The sequence below is a fragment of the Halyomorpha halys genome, unplaced genomic scaffold, assembly GCF_000696795.3.
Source record: "Halyomorpha halys isolate HHAL.00 unplaced genomic scaffold, Hhal_1.1 Scaffold352.1, whole genome shotgun sequence".
NCBI classification, from domain to species: Eukaryota; Metazoa; Arthropoda; class Insecta; order Hemiptera; family Pentatomidae; genus Halyomorpha; species Halyomorpha halys.
Genome location: NW_027111631.1, coordinates 131,947 through 139,566, shown reverse-complemented (window position 1 = coordinate 139,566; position 7,620 = coordinate 131,947). Strand labels below are relative to the sequence as shown.

General features: G+C 29.8%; 1 long non-coding RNA gene across 1 annotated transcript in view; it reads left to right on the top strand.

The window, feature by feature from the left end:
• Positions 1-7,620, top strand: part of LOC136796298 (uncharacterized) — a 245,843-nt gene that overhangs the window by 145,114 nt on the left and 93,109 nt on the right. The window contains exon 2 of the long non-coding RNA XR_010844009.1: positions 5,496-5,546. This is a non-coding gene — a long non-coding RNA (uncharacterized lncRNA). The remainder of the gene's footprint in view (positions 1-5,495; positions 5,547-7,620) is intronic.

Sequence of the window (7,620 nt, the reverse complement as noted above, 5' to 3'; positions counted from 1 at the left end):
AAAAACATTTTATAATAAAAAAAACCAAAAAAAAAACCTATTTTATTTATTTATTTTAATAAGAGTTGTGTAATTTCACTCTTACTACACTTTCCTATTCTTAGAAAAGTTAGTTTTAAAAAAAGATCCTAGCACAAGATAAAACTTTTTTTTATTATTAAGAAATTAGTTACTATTCACAATTGTTGAATAAATCATGCACTAAAACATAAATTAGACGAAAAAGTAATCCTAATTGCAAACTAGAATTAAGAAAATATGACTTTCGATTAACTTTTACTAACTCGACTTCTCTTTTTCAATACTTCAGTACTTTTCTAAGATATAAGTAAAAATTAATTAATTTCTTAATAAAATTAATTTCTGAAAAAAAAATTAATGAATCAGGCATTACAATGTGTGATCAAACCACAAATAATTTTTTACTCGAATTAGAATACCTGAACATTAAACTTTTGACTAAAAGTCCGTAGAAAAAAAAACAGTTGTTTCATACTATTTTTTTATTATTTAATGAAAACAAGATATAATTACTAGTCAGAATTGATGAACTTCCCAACCATAGTCAGGATGAAAAATAGTGGCTATTTCAAGATGTCAAAAACATTAATTTTTTATTGGGAACTTCATATCTTTAAACCTCTCCCTATCACTAAAACACCTAATAAAATACCACTCAAAGTTCAATAAATTTGCTAAATTATGAGCCCTAAAAGAGCTGTCAACGTTTATAGTTTCCGCGATAAACATTTTTCAAAATGAACATTTAATAAAAAATAAAGAAAAATCAATAGTTGGCGAATTTATTTAGGGAAAATCATATCTAAGGAATTAGTAGACCTACAGATATTAATTGAAGCTAGTTAAATGTACTGTAAATTGGTTTATTAGTATTTTCGTAGCAGTAGCTGGTTCTATGAAATTTGTCAAAATAAACATAATTTTCAAAAATTAGGGAGAAATAATTTTTTTTTAGTCTTTATTCAAAACTCTTGGCCTCTTGGACTAGTTTTATACATATATAAATGGATAAAAAAATACGTATTTTATCACATTACTTTTTTTATCCTTTAATAACTTGCTATAGTTTATTGTAAACATAAAACAGAATTTATAAGGTGGAAATTTCCTCCTTTTTTACAATAATTCACTTAAATATTATTTACGTTTTATTTTTGTGATTTAATAGATTAGAAAGTTAAATTCTAATTCTGTTATAAATCAATTAGAGTTTTGACTTTGTATTCCTAGTTTTTTTTAATATATACATTTTATGTTTGCTTAGCATTCATAAAGAAAGGATAACAGCAGTCAACTGTTTGAGCTGATGGAATGAGAGAACAAAAAATAATGTCCATTTTAATTACTAATTAATGTATATATAGCTAACACTCTAATTTTATAAATTATTAAGAGGCACAACTATTTTTAAATAAATTGTATAACCTTCATTCAAGAACTCCCTGGCAGACGGCGGTGTCAAAGACCGTAAAAAGAATTTTATTTTCTAAAAAAATAAAAACGTTCACGAAATTGACAGGACCGAGTGTATCGCTGCCAATGGCTTAGACGTTCGAGGCGAATTGCCAAATATTCTCTGACATTGAGAATGCCGTCTGAGAACTATTTAGTTACCCTGTCAATCATTTTTGTCGATAAAAATAGATGAATAGATTATACAATTTTTGTTAATGTTGCAAGGGTACCTTAAATATAAGAATGTTATAATATAATTATTTTATTGTCGTGGTACGTGTCGTAAATCTAATACGAAACACTTTTTTAGGTTCCTTCCTATTCCAATTATTAATAACTAAAAAACCTTCTTATACTGTTTACCTTATCATTTTGTGTTTTCAATCTATTTCTTACGTAAAACATCTCAACCCAACAATTTGTATATCCTTTTTCACAAAAATACATCCTGTAAAAAACTCTTTCCATTCCTACAAACCCTTTTTGGAACTCCTTATCTACCTTCATCCCTTGAGCCTCCAGCCTAACCTCATTAAAGACTCAGCCACACAAAAGGCGGTATGCGATAATGTGACGCCACACAGAACCCAATATCTTGTGCGGTTAGTCCAGTCGGGCGTGAACCTTCTACGTATTATGAGCTCGTTTGACGAAGAACGTTGTCTATAATTATTAGCTTTGCGAGAGACAGAAGAAAAGACAATGGTGGGTACATCAGATCAATAAGAAGGAATAATAATACCGCTTATGTTATGAACCGGAGTTCCATGATGAACGGTTATTCAAGTACTTTTGTAAGAATGTTTCGAGGAACTGCACAATCTTAATCACATTTTATTAGCCTCCTTTGATACATTTTTATAATGTCTGCGTGAACTATGACACATATACGTGTATTTCGCACAGTCTCAAAGAATAATTGGTCTGTCATTTCAGTTCCAGACATAAACACTAGTAGAGCGATTACGCAGTCAATCTGTGAATTTGTACTGGTCGTTGCGACAAATACAGGCCATCGTCTGGAGGCCGCGTTCTGTCCGACAAAGTTATTTCAACACTCCCTAGTACAACTAGATCGCCTGACAGCATCGGTCAGATATCGCAACCGCGACAGACCACCTTCTGTGTGGTGCCTTTAAGCACCATTTATTTCTTCATTTCCTCAAAGATAAATTTTCCTCACATAAGAAAAAAGAAAAAGAATTAAAGGTCCCTTGGAAATATGATGAGTTTACTTAATTTTTCGAAATTGAAATTTCCGTGCATCTGTTAGTCAGTTACGTGATTTACCAACACACCATACCCATAAAAGAAAAACAATTTGGCCTCACTAAAATCGTGTTTGAAAACTTGTTGCACAGCAATATAACATTGGCCGTATTTTAACGAATGTTCTCTGGTAATAAAACTTGTTAACATGACATTTTTATTTTTATTTGGTTTAAAGAGGTGTTATTAGTCTTTTATTGTGAAGATTATTTTGAAGGCCTTTGTGATCTTGAAAAATTAAATTTAAAAGTTTAAATTAAAAGGGACCTTATTGATTGTTATTTATTTAATATCAGTTCAGCTTGGTGGGCATTACATGGTTAATGTAAGAGGTACATTTTTTTAAATAAATAACTGACTTCTAATGGGAAAAAAAGAAAGTGAAATAAAGAAAAAGAGGAAGAGAAAAAAAAAGAAATTAAGATATAATACAATTTTAAAGAGACAATAATAGATCCGATAAATATAGAATTTATAACAGGATGTCCTGCATCAGCCTGGGCTTCAGTATACTGGTTGTGGTTGGGTTAATAACAAAAATGACGACCTTTGTAGACCTAACAAAACAAACAACTTCCCTCTAATGGAAACAAAAAAAAAAAAGTTAATTTTAAAAAAGGCGAAGAGAAAAAATAAAATAAAATAGAATTAGTGTGAATAATAGAATTAATAAGTATAAAATTTATAACAGGATGTCCTGCATCAGCCTGGGCTTCAGTCTACTGGTTGTGGTTGGGTTAACAACAACAATGACGACCTTTGTCGAACTAACAAAACAAACAACTTCCCTCTAGTGGAAAGAAAAAAAAATCAAGTTAATTTTAAAAAAAGGCGAAGAGAAAAAATAAAATAAAATAGAAGTAGTGTGAATAGTAGAATTAATAAATATAAAATTTATAACATACTGTCCTGTTATAAATATAGCCCAGGCTGCAGGTCTTTGGGTTGAGGTTTAGTTTCCCAAATGTAGGTTACTGTCTCTTTAACTATAGGTAACTGGGATTAGAATTTTATGAACCTTTTTTGATGTAATCCTCTATTGTCTCTATTTGTAATTCCCAATGAAATTAACTATTTTTAATGTGCATATATCAATATATAGGCTATAGGGGATTAAACACCACCATAAAACCATTGTTGATAATCTTAAAGAGGAAAATTAAATGTTAATGATTTTAAATTTTAAATAAATAGGCTTTTAACTTATAATAAAGAAAATGACCTGGGCAGAATAGCCGGCAAAAGAAACTTTTTAATTAATGTGAGGAAGAAATTGTATTGAAGATGGCTAGAATGGCCGAAACGTTGGACTGGTGAAAAATAAAGTGTTGAGACAGAAATGGATACGAATTTTTGATTTAATTAATAAATAATTACCTTGTCTCAAGAATTTGAAATAATATAATTAAATCAAATTTTATGTTTTTATTTTGTTTATATAATATTTACTATTTGTCTTAAAGTATTTACTTCAGAAAAATCCCCCTTGAATTGTACATTGTTCTTATGATTAGAGGATTGTGTGTTCAATAATAAACAATAACATTTCATATGATATATACAAATTATTTTTAGAGGAGTAATGTGATTTCAACTTAGTTCAATAGATTTTTACTAAAACAAAAAATCACTGTAAGCAGAAACAACATTTATTCTATTATCAAGAAGTTTGTTAATTTTCAGATTTACTAATTCTTTGTTTAATAATACTGTTTGGCATTACTTCGAACATTTCCGTTGCCTTAAATTAATTAGACAGTTTACTGATAATTGTTACAGATTAGAAATGGTTACCTGCACCAACTTTGAAGCTGTTCATCTATATTAGGTTTTAGTACCCATGTTTATATTTTCATCAATCATTTACTGATTTTTGATCCTTTTCTAGCCATGTTCAAAAGTTACCTAAGAAAGATCAACAAAGGACAAGCTAAGGTAAAGGTAAGGTGAAGTACGCTAAAATGAGGCAAAGGGTTGTAAATCTTAGAGTAACACCTGTTGCAACACTTAGCTCTCATTGCATTGGCTACACATGCTGCCTGTAAGACTCGTCAGCTTGAATAGTTCAAAATGCTTTATATAGTTAACAATTTATTTATTTTATTTTTAGTTTAATTTTAAACTAGATCGGCCTGATAGACCTTACATGATTAATGATAGAGTTACATTTTTTTTAAACAATTGATTATGGAAGGATATAATCTCATATATAGTCTAACTATATACATTATAAATAAAAAAAGGATAAAATAAATAGAAACAAATAATAATTCTTAATAAGAGAGAAACGTAAAATCAATGACAAAAATGACGACCTTCGTATACCTAACAAAACAAACAACTACCCTTTAATGGAAAAAAAAAACAAGTTAATTTCAAAAAAGGTAGAGAAAAAAATAATAAAATAGAAGTAGGGTGAATAATAGAATTAATAAATATAAAAATTATAGCAGAATGTCCTGCAGCAGCCTTCAGTCTTTCGGTTGAGATTGAGTTTCCCAAGTTGTAGGTTACTGCTTCTTTAACTGTCGGTAACTGAGAGTGGAACTTCATGAACCTTATTTTTGATGTAATCCTCAATTGACTCTGTTTGTAATTACCAATGCAATTAATTATTTTTAATGTGCATATATCAATATATATAGGCTATAGGGTGTTTATATTATTTTTTTTATCTTGAGTTTAATTTATTATTTTAATATATGTTCTTAAAATTATTTGAAATCCTGTAATAGTTCTATGATTTACAGGGTTGACACGGCTCATCTTAGAGATTCACTTCAGGCACAAGAATATCACAGGTACGTTCATTTTTTTTATTGTGCATTGGTTGCATTTATGACAAAAAAAAGGAATTTGGCAGATAAACGGGATTGGTGTAGTTTAGTGAGTAGGCCTCTGATTCTGTTAAACTTGATTGGTTGTGTTAAAATTATTGATTCTGTTAAATTAGCAGTGAGCCACATTGTGACTTCTGGAGCAATCCTGGTGGGCACTCAGCCTATATAAGTGGGTACTCTTAATTGATAAAAAAACATGGTGGTTGAGCTTGATTGTGAACCAATCATTATTTCTCCAACGTTACTTTTATATTTAAAAATATTCACATTTTGATAGAGATTAATCTCTTAAAAAGCTGGCAAGAATTTCCTCTTGTTTTAACTCAGTTTTGTTTTACGCATTTCAGAGGAAACAGTGCTTTGCAGTAACAGGTTAAGAAAAACAAACAAAAAAAGTTTTGTTTACTAATCTGTTTGCGTAGGTTTAGCATTGTTTTTCCAGCTTAGTGAGAGATTTGACCTGCGCCTAACGTATATACCAAACACTAAATCCTAATTTGAAAAGGATTTAACAATGTTGTTTTTAAAAGTTAACTGTCGAAAAATTTCTCAATTAAAAATTACAATGGAAAAAAATCATACTTAAATATTTGTTGGTCGTTAAGAATCAATGCCAATCATTTTTTTGAATATTTAAAACTATGTGTACGTTGATTATTTATATCTATGGACTGATGTGAATAGTTAACAGTTCTGAATAAACATACGTTTATTCTTCATTTTCTGAAAAAAACAAACCTTAACTCCACACACAACTTATTCATGATTTAGTTGTTGTTTGAACCTCACACTCTTCATTTTCAAATCCAATCTCTAAAATCATACATTAAATTGGATAATGGACAATGTGTGGTCAAAAACGTCATTCATGAATGAAATGTGCATTTTTGAATTTGTTTGTTGTAAAACCACAGTATTTTAAATGCATTGAATTTTAAGTGAACTTAGGTTCTGTTCTTGATGATGTGTGACCAGTTTCAGCTTTTATCATAAAAACCGACATGTAGTACTTGAGAACTAAACCTAGGAAGTGAGTTCTTGTAAAAAAAGAAACAAATATACGCGAAACTTTAACAAAATCATATTGCGTGCACAGAGGATACTCTAATTTAGTGAACAATTATACATCCTTTGACACGAACATTTGATATATCCCCATTGAGTTTGAGCAAATGTAGCGAACTCACTCTACGTAATTCAGTACATTTTGTCTAACCTGCATTTCATTTATTAATCGCTCTATAGCTTTCATGTGAGGTTAACCGAACCTACCATGGTTAACTATTCATGAATGCATATTGTTAGGTACCTCCTATTTTGAAATTCATTGCGACAATCAGCCAGAAGGTTTATTATTTATCTAACGAATCCTCTTGTACTATTAATTGTATATGCTAATCAGAGGGAAACAGTTGGCGTAACTTATATATAAATAAGTTAATTAGAAACTTATAATTCATTTAGTCTTGCTGTTTGTTTTTTCTTGTTTAAAGACGTAAAACTTTGGTCACCAATGCCTATCGACTATTATAATTATAAAGATACACACACAAACACATACACACTCAAACACACACCACACCCACACACATTCACTTACGCACACTTATAAACAAAATAAAAAGAAATATAAGATGATAATAATAAAATTTAAAACAAAGAAATACTATAATTTGGAAAGAAGGCAATGTGCTTTTAAAAATTTTAATACCAATTCCACTGTTGCTTCCTCTTCGGTGAGAGCTTTAGATTAATTTGGGTTCATTCATATTATGTTTACTGTTGGTAACTAGTGAAGGTATTCTTCGAAAATATTTTTAATCTTGAAAGTGGACTGGCAATATTGGCATGTTGGAGATGGCAGATTTATGATCAGGTGAGATTGCGTAAGGATAGTATGGCCTATTCTTAAGCGGGTTAGAGCAACTTCCTCACTGCGGCAGTTGCGGTAGGATGTCGACCGTGGTTTAACTCATCTTTTAATTTATTCGGACAACTTTTATTGCACATTGTTGGTATCTATTATTATTATATA